At 43.8% G+C, this 13,556-nt stretch overlaps 1 protein-coding gene, 1 long non-coding RNA gene and 1 other non-coding gene across 3 annotated transcripts in view; 2 read left to right on the forward strand and 1 right to left on the reverse strand.

Moving 5' to 3' along the window:
* LOC137316793 (zinc finger protein 850-like) overlaps positions 1–13,556 on the forward strand; it is a 512,000-nt gene that overhangs the window by 492,395 nt on the left and 6,049 nt on the right. The window lies entirely within an intron of this gene.
* LOC137316815 (uncharacterized) lies at positions 760–9,565 on the reverse strand. The gene is made up of 3 exons (XR_010961608.1): positions 9,347–9,565; positions 8,885–8,970; positions 760–1,872 (listed from the first exon to the last, which is right to left on the reverse strand). It is a non-coding gene; the product is annotated as an uncharacterized lncRNA (long non-coding RNA).
* Positions 12,481–12,552, forward strand: trnag-ucc (transfer RNA glycine (anticodon UCC)). Its single transcript has one exon. It is a non-coding gene; the product is annotated as a tRNA-Gly (tRNA).

Genomic DNA, 13,556 nt, shown 5'->3' on the forward strand with positions numbered 1-13,556 from the left:
CAGTGGGGGAATCCAGAACAAGAGGACATAACCTTAAATTGAGAGCTAGGGCGTCTAGGATTGAAATTAGGAATCTCTTTTTCACACAAGTGTATTGGAAACCTGCTCAGGCTGATTGAAGTGGACCCTGTGATATAATACAATTTTCTGTCCTGTCAGACTTGGACATCTTGTAGATCCATCTTTTGAAAAGGTGAAGGAACTCAGGATTCCACACACTTCATCAGAAGTCCTCAAATTAGAAAGAGTGCAGAAAAGATTTGCTAGGATGCTACCGGGACTTGATGGTTTGACTTATAGGGAGAGGTTGGATAGACTGAGACTTTTTTCCCTGGAGAGTAGGAGGTTTAGGGGTGATCTTACAGAAGTCTATAAAATAATGAGGGGCATAGATAAGGTAGATAGTCAAAATCTATTCCCAAAGGTAGGGGAGTCTATAACGAGGGCGCATAGATTTAAGGTGAGAGGGGAGAGATACAAAAGGGTCCAGAGGGGCAATTTTTTCACTCAAAGGGTGGTGAGTGTCTGGAACGAGCTGCCAGAGGCAGTAGTCGAGGCGGGTACAAATTTGTCTTTTAAAAAGCATTTGGACAGTTACATGGGTAAGATGGGTATAGAGGGATATGGGCCAAGTGCAGGCATCTGGGACTAGCTTAGTGGTATAAACTGGGCGACATGGACATGTTGGGCCGAAGGGCTTGTTTCCATGTTGTAAACTTCTATGATTCTTATCATCAAGATATGAAGGACTAGAAACACTTTGTTTGAAAGAAAGCTGATTCATTTGACACTTGTACAGAATACTAAACTCCAGCCCAGTTAAAGGGATTATTAACATCAAAAACAAACCCCAACTGTCAGAATGAACACGGTTCAGTCCTGGATGTGATTAACAGCAGCAATAACAGCAGAATCCAACTCCTGGAATCACATGTGATCCCGCTGGTGACTCAGCAGGTGGGATGACTGAGTGAATCCCATCCCACACACGGAGCAGGTGATGGGCCTCTCCCCAGTGTGGACCCGTTGGTGTGTCAGCAGATCACTTTTACTTTTAAAGCTTTTCTCACAGACAGAACATTTAAAAAGACACTTATCAGTATGAACAAGTTAATGTTCAATGAGGTGGGAAGATTGAGTGAATCACTTCCCACACACGGAGCAGGTGAACGGCCTCTCCCCAGTGTGAACTCGCTGGTGTGTCAGCAGGTTGGATGACTGAGTGAATCTCTTCCCGCACTTAGTGCAGGTGAACGGCGTCTCCCCAGTGTGAGTGCGTTGGTGTGTCAGCAGATCACTTTTTCTTTTAAAGCTCTTCTCACAGACAGAACATTTAAAAAGTCTCTTATCAGTGTGAACAAGTTGATGTTCAATGAGGTGGGATGACTGAGTGAATCACTTCCCACACACGGAGCAGGTGAACGGCCTCTCTCCAGTGTGTCTGCGTCGATGAGTTTCCAGCCGGGATGAGTAACTGAATCCCCTCCCACAGTCCCCACATTTGCACGGTTTCTCCATGGTGCGGGTGTCCTTCTCTCTCTCCAGGTTGGAGATCAGTAGAAGTCTCGTCTGCACAGAGAACACGTGTCTCGTTTCTCCCCACTGTGAATGGTGTGATGTTTTTTTTCAGGCTGTGTAACTGGTGAAAGCTCTTCCCACAGTCAGTGCACTGGAACACTCTCAATCAGGTGTGTGTGTCTCGCTGCTATTCCAGTCACAGTGATGTTTGAAATCTTTTCCCACAGATAGAACAGATCAACATTTGTCCGACATTTTAAGGCCGATAATCTTCAGGTGCTGGTGAATGGAGTCAGATCTTGACGTGATGTTTGGTTTGAGTTTCTCGTCTGCAAATCCGCCCCTTCTAATACCCTGTAAAAGGAGATAACAAAAGTCCTCACTGTGAATACAGGATAGAAATTCAGAACAGGCAATTCTAGTTTCAATAGAACATTCTTCCCGCTCATTCCCCCAAACTGTAAATCCCCGTCCCACACACTCACCCTCCTCCCTCTGCTGAAACCCAAACCCATCGCACCACCTCCAACATTTTTCCTTCTATTTAAGTTTTCTCTCTCTCCTGAAGATCCCGACTGTGACTGGGTTCAGTTCTACATTCAGTGGTTCCCCTCCCTCTTCTCCCCTGAAGGTGCTGACTCTGACTGGGTTCAGTTCTACACTCACTGGTTCCCCTCCCTCTCCTCCCCTGAAGTTGCTGACTCTGGTTGGATTCAGTTCTACACTCACTGATTCCCCTCTCCTCTCCTGAATATGCTGACTCTGGCTGTGTGTATATGCTCTGCCCCTCATTTCCACACAATGTCCCTCCCTATAGCTGCCTGTATGCCGTCCATCTGTGATATCTCCCAATTTTGGCGACAGACTCTCCCTGACCAGTCACCATTTCTCCTTCATTTAAAGATTTTCCTTGACCTATCACAATTTCTCCTTCATTTTCAGACACTCCCTGATCAAACACAATTTCTCCTACATTTATAGACGCTCCCTGACACTTCAGCATTTCTCCTTCATTTGCAAACTCTCCCTGACCCGTCAGCATGTCCCTTCATTAATAGACACTCCCTGACCCATCACTTTTTGTCCTTCAGATATCGACACGACCTGACCTGTCAACAATTCTCCTTCATTTACAGACACTCCCGGACCAATCACCGTTCCTCCTTCATTTACAGACACCCCCTGACCAATCAACATTCCTCCTTCATTTACAGACACCCCCTGACCAATCACCATTTCGCCTTCATTTACAGACACCCCCTGACCAATCACCATTTCTCCTTCAGTTACAGACACCCCCTGACCAATCACCATTCCTCCTTCATTTACAGACACCCCCTGACCAATCACCATTCCTGCTTCATTTACAGACACTCCCGGACCAATCACCATTCCTGCTTCATTTACAGACACTCCAGGACCAATCACCATTCCTCCTTCATTTACAGACACCCCCTGACCAGTCACCATTTCGCCTTCATTTACAGGCACTCCCGGACCAATCACCATTCCTTCTTCATTTACAGACACCCCCTGACCAATCACCATTCCTCCTTCATTTACAGACACCCCCTGACCAGTCACCATTTCTCATTCATTTACAGACACCCCCTGACCAGTCACCATTTCTCCTTCATTTACAGACACCCCCTGACCAGTCACCATTTCGCCTTCATTTACAGACACTCCCGGACCAATCACCATTCCTCCTTCATTTACAGACTCTCCCTGACCAGTCACCATTTCGCCTTCATTTACAGACACTCCCTGACCAATCACCATTCCTCCTTCATTTACAGACTCTCCCTGACCAGTCACCATTTCGCCTTCATTTACAGACACTCCCTGACCAATCACCATTCCTCCTTCATTTACAGACTCTCCCTGACCAGTCACCATTTCGCCTTCATTTACAGACACTCCCTGACCAATCACCATTCCTCCTTCATTTACAGACACCCCCTGACCAGTCACCATTTCTCCTTCATTTTCAGACATTCTCTGATCAAACACAATTTCTCCTACATTTATAGACGCTCTCTGACCCTTCAGCATTTCTCCTTCATTTACAAACTCTCCCTGACCCGTCAGCATTTCCCTTCATTAATAGACGCTCCCTGACCCATCACTGTTTCTCCTTCAGATATGGACACGACCTGACCTGTCAACAATTCTCCTTCATTTACAGACACTCCCGGACCAGTCAACATTCCTCCTCCATTTACAGACACCCCCTGACCAGTCACGATTTCTCCATCATTTACAGACTCTGCCTCCTGTCACCATTTCTCCCTCCTTTATGGACACTCCGTAACCCGTCAACATTTCGCCTTCATTTTTAGACACTCCCTGACCTGTCACCATGTCTTCTCCCATTGAAAATACTCCCTTACCAGAAACCATTTCACCTTCATTCATGGACAATCCCTGACCTGTCACCATTTCTCTTTCATTTATAGATATTCCCTGATCCTTCACCGTTTTTCCTTCATGTATAGACACTCCCTTACCAGACACCATGTTTCCTTCATTTACAGACACTCACGAACCAAACAATTTTTCCTGGCACTTTACATGATTGTGGGGTTTATTCTGTATCTGTCAGTCTCTGATACTGTACAAAAGTTTGGTGTTTATTCTGTATTTTTCAGTCTCTGGTACTGTGTATGAGTGTGGGGTTTATTCTGTGCCTGTCTGTCTCTGGTCGTGTGTGTGAGTGTGGGGTTTATTCTGTGCCTGTCTGTCTCTGGTACTGTGTGTGAGTGTGGGATTCATTCTGTATCTGTCTGTCTCTGGTACTGTGTGTGAGTGTGGGGTTTATTCTGTATCTGTCAGTCTCTGGTACTGTGTGTGAGTGTAGGTTTTATTCTGTATCTGTCTGTCTCTGGTACTGTGTGTGAGTGTGGGGTTTATTCTGTATCTGTCAGTCTCTGGTACTGTGTGTGAGTGTAGGTTTTATTCTGTATCTGTCTGTCTCTGGTACTGTGTGTGAGTGCAGCTTTCATTCTGTATCTGTCTGTCTCTGGTACTGTGTGTGAGTGTGGGGTTTATTCTGTAATTATCAGTCTCTGGTACTGTATATGAGTGTGGGGTTTATTCTGTCTATGTCTGTCTCTGGTACTGTGTGTCAGTGTGGGATTTATTCTGCATCCATCTATCTCCGATACTGTCGATGTGTTTGTTGTTTATTTTGTATTTATCTGTCTCTGGTACAGTATATGAGGTTGGGCTTTATTCTGTATCTGTCAGTCTCTGGTACTGTGTGTGAGTATAAGATTCATTCTGTATAAGTCAGTCTCTGATACTGTACATGAGTGTGAGGTTTATTCTGTATCTGTCAGTCTCTGGAACTGTGTGTCAGTGTGGGGTTTATTCTGTAATTGTGTGTCTCTGATACTGTAGATGTGTTTGGGGTTTATTCTGTATCTGTCTGTCTCTGATACTGTGAATCCCAAATTCACACATTCCGTATCTGTCAGTCTCTGGTACTGTATATGAGTGTGGGGTTTATTCTGTATCTGTCAGTCTCTGGTGCTGCATATGAGTGGGGGGTATATACTGTATCTGTCTGTCTCTGGTGCTGCATATGAGTGTGGGGTTTATTCTCTATCTGTCAGTCTCTGGTGCTGCATATGAGTGGGGGGTATATACTGTATCTGTCAGTCTCTGGTGCTGTGTGTGAGTGTGGGGTTTATTCTGTATCTGTCAGTCTCTGGTACTGTGTGTGAGTGTGGGATTCATTCTGTGCCTATCAGTCTCTGGTGCTGTGTGTGAGTGTGGGGTTTATTCTGTTTCTGTCAGTCTCAGATACTGTACATGAGTGTGGGGTTTATTCTGCATCTGTCAGTCTCTGGTACTGTGTGAGTGTGGGATTCATTCTGTGCCTGTCAGTCTGTGGTACTGTACCTGTGTGGGGTTTATTCTGTGTCTGTCAGTCTCACTGTACATGAGTTTGGAGTTTTTCAGTATCTGTCTGTCTCTGATACTGGAAATGAGTGTGTTTTTTGTTCTGTGTCTCTCTGTCTCTGGTACTGTTTCAATGTGGGGTCTATTCAGTATATGTCAGTCTCTGGTACCTTGTGTGAATTTGGGATTCATTCTGTATCTGTCAGTCTCTGGTACTGTATGTGAATTTGGGATTCATTCTGTATCTGTCTGTCTCTGGTGCTGTATGTGAATGTGGGGTTTATTCAGTATATGTCAGTCTCTGGTACCTTGTGTGAATTTGGGATTCATTCTGTATCTGTCAGTCTCTGGTACTGTATGTGAATTTGGGATTCATTCTGTATCTGTCTGTCTCTGGTACTGCAAATGAGTGTGGGGTTTATTCTTTATTTGTCTGTTTCTGGTACTGTATATGAATGAGGGTTATTCTGTATCTGTCAGTCTCTGGTACTGTGTGTGATTGTGGGATTCATTCTGTGCCTGTCAGTCTGTGGTACTGTACGTGTGTGGGGTTTATTCTGTATCGGTCTGTAACGGGTACTGTATGCGAATGTCAGGTTTATTCTGCTTCTGTCTGTCTCTGGTGCTGTATATAAGTGTGGGGTTTATTCTGTACCTGTCTGTATCTGGTACTGTACATGAGTATGGGGTTTATTCTGTATCTGTCTGTCTCTGGTACTGTATGTGAGTGTGGGATTCATTCTGTTTCTGTCTGTCTCTGGTGCTGCATGCAAATGTGGGGTTTATTCTGTATCTGTCAGTCTCTGATACTGTATATGAGTTTAGGATACATTCTGTATCTGTCAGTCTCAGCTAATTTATCTCAGTCTGGGTTTCATTCTATAATTCAGTCTCTGAGACCATGTGCAAGTCTGGATTCATTCTGTATTCTTATTTCAGTTTATATTATTGTATATGAAACTATATCTTTAATACTTTAAAGGATATGCAGTTTTTTATCAACTGTTTAATTTGTAAATATTGATACACTTTTGGATTTTCTTTAATCAAACAATGTGTGTGAGTTTTGGAGTAGTATTACATCTTCATCTCTGAACTCTGTTGTGAATGATAATGTACCTTTCAATCTGTCCATGGTGAAATTATTTAACTGGTATATAATGTGTAGCTCAGTCTATAATAATGGAATTAATTCTGTATCTCAGTCTGACACTGTGAGATTTTTGGACTGGAATGTAATATATAGCTCAGCCTGCACTAATAGAATTGATAATGTATCTATCAGTCTGTTGCTGTATGAGATTTTTGGACTGGTGTGTAACATGTAGCTCAGTACATGCTAATGGAATTGATGTTGTATCTTTGAGTCTGATAAGGTCTGACAGTGTTGGACTGCTATATAATGTTTGGCTCAGTCTGCACTAATGAAATTGATACATTATCTTTCAATCTGACACTAAGATTTTTGGACTGGCATGTTATGTGTAACTCAGTCTGCAGTGATTTGACTTAGTGATTCATTCTGATTCTGTCAGCCTGTGGTACTTTGTGTGAGTGTAGGATTCATTCTATATATGTCAGTCCCTTGTACTGTATCTGAATGAGGTTCATTCTGTTCCTGTCAGTCTCTGGCACCGTGTGTGAATTTGGGATTAATTCCATATCTGTCAGTGTCTGGTGCTGTATGTGAGTGAGACATTCATTCCATTTCCATCAATCTCTGATACTGTATATGAGTGATATATATATATACTGTATCTGTCAGTCTGTGCTACAGTGTGTGAGTGTGGGATTCGTTCTGTATCTGTCAGTCAGTGGTACATTGTGTGATTGAGGGATTCATTCTGTATGTCAGTCTCTGGCACTGGATCTGAGTATGAGATTCATTCTTTATCTGTATCTAATTTGTATCTCAGTTTACAGCATGGCGTTCAAACCTGTATCTTTAATACATAAATGTATAAATAATTTTTCCCAGTGTTTAAGTGGTAGATAATTATATACTTTAAAATGTGATGCTGTAGGTTATAATCAGAGAATCACTGCACTTTTTGGCTACTATTAAATCTGCATCAATGTGAACACAATTGTGATTTAGTGTATCTTCCAAACTGATATGGTGACATTTTTGAACTTATATACAATGTGCAGCTCAGTCTGCATAAATGGAATACTGTATATTTCAGTCTGAATCTGCATTGGTCTTTTGTATTGGTAATTAATATGTAGCTCAGTCTGCACTAATGGAATTGGTACTGTATCTTTCAATCTGACACTGAGATTTGTGGACTGGTCCCTAATTTGTAACTCAGCCTGCACTAATGTAGATGACTGTGAGATTCATTTTGTATCTCTCAGTCCGTGATACTGTGTGGGATTCATTGTGTATCTTGTCAGTAGTGTGTTTGAGTTTGCGATTCATTCGATATATGCAGTCTCTGATGCTGTGTGAGTGTGGGATTCATACTTTATCTGCCAGTTTCTGGTACATTATGAGAGTGGGGGATTCATTCTCTGTCAACTGTGGTACCATACATGAGTGCGAGATTTATTCTGTATCTGTCTGTAATTATTTTCTCACATTAGATTACGGTGTTCAATACTGTAGCTTTAATATCTTCATGTTTAAATAGTTTTTCTCATTTTATTGATAAATATGGATAAACTTTAGGATTTCGTGCTGGAGGTTTTTAATCAGATAATTTGTGTGCTTTTTGGACTACTATTAAATCAATTTTTTTTGTGTACTATTGTGAATGATAACATATATTACAAACTGATATAGTGATTTTTGAATTGGTGTATAATGTGTAGCTCAGTCTGTTCTATTGTAATCGATACTGTGTCTTTCAGTCTAATATTGAGAGAGATTTTTGGACTGGTATGTAATGTGTATCTCAGTGTGCACTAATAGAATTGATACTGTATCTTTACATCTCATACTATGAGTGTATTATAAACTGGTTTCTAATTTGTTTCTCAGGTTACACTGTCACAGCATTTCTCAGTCTGATACTCTGCATGAGTTTTGGACATGTCTGCAGTTTGTCCCTCATGATACACTATTCGAATGGATACTGCATGTATTAAACTCACATTTGTGAGTTGTGGGGTGGTATTCAATTGGAATCTCAGGGTACATTATTGGGGTTCATTCTGTCCCTTTCAATCGGGTACCATGTGTGATTTCTATCTGGTATTTAATGTTGCCCTATTGTGAGATTGACACAGTGCCTTTTAATCTGAGAGTGTGATTTTGACTGGGATTTTTGTATTTCCCTGTCAGCGGGACTGAGTTTGGGGGAAATGGAACAGTATCTACTTCACCTGCTCTGTTGGATTGAAAATGTGTCTCTGGAATTTAAGATCAGTGTGGTACTGACCACTTCTGCTGTCTGGGACTGTGGAACTGATGACCTGTCTGTGACTCCGTGCTCTGTGTGTGTGATAATGTACTTACTGTGTGTGAGAAGGAGCTGGCTGCACTGTTTCTTGTGCCTCGGTGGAGGATACATCAGATTCATTCTGGATCCTTCAAGGATTTGCCTGTAGAAAGAAAATTATCTCTTGTTACTCAGGAACAGGTGAGGAAGACAACACAAAAGTGATCAGTTTCATATCTCTGTTAATGATCATTTTGAATATCCACAAATGAAAACCAGTGATACAAATAGTGTCAGTGTCTGACTCCACTGCAGTACTGCAGCACTCAGCTTCTGCACACCAGGTGTGTTGGCCGATTTTACAACAATTTAGTGACATCCAGCCACAACCCAACCCCTGCACTGATCAGTGAATGGGACCACCCGATGGGGCAGGGACCTTGGTACCGGTCAGGTTTCTCAACTCCTCTCCCATGAGACTAGCCGTTCACCCGAAACCAAACAACCGCTGTTTGAAATGTGTCCTTCACACTTCTCACCTGATGCCTGCTATGGATACTGTTTGTATAACTCCCCACATCCCGACTGTTCACTGTCCAGTAACAGGGTGAGACTGGAACTGAACCAGGACCATTCACCACTGGTTTGGGGAGAGAAAGCAGCAATGAATTTAAATATCAGGTTCTTCCCATTCTCTCTCCCTTCCCCTGGACACACCCTGGACACACACAGCCCGAGAATGACCTCTCCCTTCCCCCGCTCACTCCATGTTCCGGGACCAGTTCCTGATCCACTCCGCCTCTTACAAACAGCCCCCGGACTCCCCCTGCCCTTCCCCCGGACTCAATGCCGATCTCTGAGCCCATCTGCGGACACGGTCCCGAAGCGATGAGCTGCTGTAACGAGGCTGCTCTTTGCTCCCTTCCCCCGGGGGCCGTGATCTCTCCATTCCCGGCTGTTTTAAACCATCTTCTTCCGCTCACTGAGGGAATGGCGCCCACAGGCCGAGCTGGGGGAGGGGAGCGCGCATGCGCTCTTCTGCTCACCAACAACCAGCGCTGGGGGCGGGGCTGAGTCACGCATGCGCAGATATCTGGTTTAATTCCCAATACAAAAATCGATGGAAACTTTCCCCAATTGGAATTTTTCAGAGTCTGAGCAAAGGAAGTGGGTCTGGGGGAAAGGTCAGAGGGAATGGGGTCCACAGGCAGTGCAGGAACAGGCACCAGATTGGAAAACAGATGGGATTCCACCAGTGCCTAACGCTGGAATCCAGACTGACTTTACAATCTCTAACTATTAAACTAGATGTTTCCATCCCTGCTGTTTCTCTCGGTATCTTTTGATGGTAAAGAGCCTTCCAGAGGTAAAGTGGGCGGCTGTGGAATGAGCCAAAGTATCCTGCTCATTCTTGGCCCCTCTGCTGATAAATAAATGTGTGACTCCGAAACTGGAGGGAGGATTTCTCAAACCAATCCTGGAGAAACAGTGGAGGAAAGTAGGAGTCGGTGTGTCTGACAGCAACAGACCCAGATTTATTTAATTGGAGTGAAACTCTCGGTCACTGAGAGTAATATCGAACAGCCCTGAGCTGCAAAACTCCAGGTGATACAACAGGAAAAGAGGGTTAAATGTGGCCCATTGTTTCTGTCAATGTCTGCACTGTCCCTGAGTGTGGGATTAATAATGTGTCTGCCCCTTGTACAATATCAGTGAGAGATGAGATTGCATCTTCTGTCTCTCCAACGGGATCTTTCTCGATAAAACGGAACTTTACCGGTCATTCTAAAACTAATACTGTTTACGTCTGCCTGTCAATGCGTCCCTCCGCTCGATCTCTCTCTCGCCGTGTGTTGCCCCCTCTCACTCTCTGGTGTTGTATATGAAGGTGGGATACTGCTATTGAGCGTGATATGGACACACTGATAGGAAGTGTAAGACTGATACTGTCCCTCTCTCTCTCTCTCTCCCTGGTGCTGGACATGAAGATGGGATACGTTCTGATATAAAACAGAGAGAATGAGATGTCCGGGCCGGGTCTCACTGTAACTGAGGATGTGGTCGGCTTCGGTCCCTGTTCGTCGTCATTATCTTTTCACAGATTCCGGGCGAGAGTCTCTGAGAGACGGTAACACTGGCGGATAAACTTTTAGTCGGTACTTTCAGTAATTTGTGTATCTGCACCCCTCGATCCCTTTGCTCCTCTATCCTGATCCAGGCAGTGTGTGATCTCCTTATTCTTCATTCTGTAAGTTTATTCGTGTCCTCTTGCATTTTGACACATTCTACCTTTGTATTAACTGTACTCCCCAATGTGGTGTCATCGTCAAATTTTGAAATTGTCCTTCCGATTCCCGAATCCAAATCGTAATTTTAAATTGTGAACAACAGTGGTCCCAGCAATGATCCCTGTGTTAAACCACTTCTCAATTTTAGCCACTCTAATTAGCTACCCTTAACTCCTGTTCTCTTTTTTTGTTTTGTAGCCAGCTTGCTATCCATTTCGCCGCCTGTCCCCGACTCCACGTGCTCTGAACTTTGCCATGAGTCCACAATCGAAGACCTTCTGAAGATTCAAATGCATTACATCTACTACATTAACTTTGTCTCCGCTTTCAATTACTTCTTCAAAGGATTTAATAAGGTTGGTCCTGTCCTTGTCCTGTTATTAGATTAAATCCTGGCCGCTTCACTTGCTCTTGATGTCCCCAGCTCTTTTCTTCGGCAGCAGCACGGCCTGGATATTAGTCGGCTCCCCGCCCTGAGCGATGGTCACCCGTCCCAGCAGCTTGTTGTACTACTCGTCGTTGCGGATGGACAGCTGCAGGTGTCTGGGGATGATGCGGGTCTTCTTGATGTCGCGGACCGTGTTGCCGGCCAGCTGGAGGATTTCAGCCGTCGGATACTCGAGCACAGTCGCCAGATAGACCGGGGCTCCGGCACCCACACGTTCAGCATAGTTCCCCTTTCGGAGGAGCCTGTGAACACGGCCCACAGGGAACTGCAGTCCGGCCCGGGATGAGCGAGACTTGGCCTTGGCCCGATGTTTACCGCCGGATTTTCCTCTTCCAGACATTTCCACAATCTCACAAACACTTTCAAAAAGAATGAAGAAATCCTCCCGCACTCGCCCTTCTTATACCTTCTGGAGGAGTACAGTGGGGGCAATTGTGATGGGTCTCTCTCTGAGTGTTTACACTGCCCGCTCACCCTCGCTAATATTCTATCTTTCAATTGCTGTAATATTGTCCTTTAGTAATATTGCTACTCATCCTCCTTTCCCTATTTCCCTGTCCTTTCATAAGATCTTACAGACTTGAATATTAAGCTGCCATTCGTGCCCAGCTTGTAGTCAGGTCTCTGTAATGATTTAATATAATTATTTAACTTTACTCAATGGCTGATGTGAGCTGCGGCAAAATTTATTTCCAGCCGGTCAAGTATTGCAGGTATCGACTGTCTCTTCAGTCCGATATCAGGTGAAGAATTACTGGCTGTTGTGTAATTTCCATTGATTGGGGGTTGGCGTCATCGACTGGGCGGAAACGGGAACTGCAACAGAGCGAGAAAGGATCCGTCAGAAACCAGTTCAAATGAAGAACAAAATCCAACAGCCTGCAGTGTCTGTTCAGGGTCTGATGTTTAGGAGCTATTTTATCATGGTTGATTGTCAGCGATGGTGGTATAGTGGTGAGCATAGCTGCCTTCCAAGCAGTTGACCCGGGTTCGATTCCCGGCCATCGCAGTTAATTTGCTTCCTTCAGAAACTGAAAGTTTGTTTTCGAATTTGATGCAGTCAGCTGGATATTGTTTCGAAAATATAAACCGCTGTAATTATGTTACAATGTTTTCAACGTTCATTTATTTTCCCTTTCGAAGGAACAGAGGAAAAACATACTGGGAATGGTGAGTTACCAAGGGGCTAATGAGAGTGAGGAAGGTAAATGATATGTTAGCCTTTATTGCAAGGGTGTTGGAATATAAGTGTAAGGAGGTCTTGCTGCAATTGAACTATGGGGAAATATTGTGTAAAGTTGGCCTATATTCGCTGGAGTTTAGAAGAATGAGAGGTGATCGCATTGAAACGTATAAAATTCTTAGGCGGTTTGACAGGGCAGGTGAGGAGAGGCTGATTCCCCTGCTGGAGAATCAAGAACTCGAGGTCATCGTCTCAAGATAAGGGACCGGCCATTTAGGATCGAAATTAGGAAGAATTTCTTCGTTGAAAGTGTTGTGAATCTTTAGAATTCTCCACCCCAGAGGGCTGTGGATGCTCAGTCGTTGAGTATATTCAAAGCTGAGATCGATAGATTTTTGCATTCTGGAGGAATCAAGGCATATGGGGATCCAAGTGCAGAAATCACTAACAGTGATTGATGAATCACTAAAAGAAAGTTAAAATGGAGATGATCTTTATCTCAAGGGAACGGGAATAAAAGGGACTGGAAGTGATGTCACAGTTATACAGTTGTAAACAATTTTACAACACCAAGTTATAGTCCAGCAATTTTATTTTAAATTTTTCACATCGTTCACCTGACGAAGGAGGAAGCCTCCGAAAGCTTGTGAATTTAAAATAAAATTGCTGGACTATAACTTGGTGTTGTAAAATTGTTTACAATTGTCAACCCCAGTCCATCACCGGCATCTCCACATCACAGTTATACAGAGCTCTGGTTAGTCCTCATTTAGAGCACTGTGTTCAGTTCTGGGCACCGCACTCTCTATAATGGCTTGGAATGAGAAGGG

Source organism: Heptranchias perlo, unplaced genomic scaffold (genome assembly GCF_035084215.1).
Source record: "Heptranchias perlo isolate sHepPer1 unplaced genomic scaffold, sHepPer1.hap1 HAP1_SCAFFOLD_60, whole genome shotgun sequence".
Lineage (NCBI taxonomy): Eukaryota > Metazoa > Chordata > Chondrichthyes > Hexanchiformes > Hexanchidae > Heptranchias > Heptranchias perlo.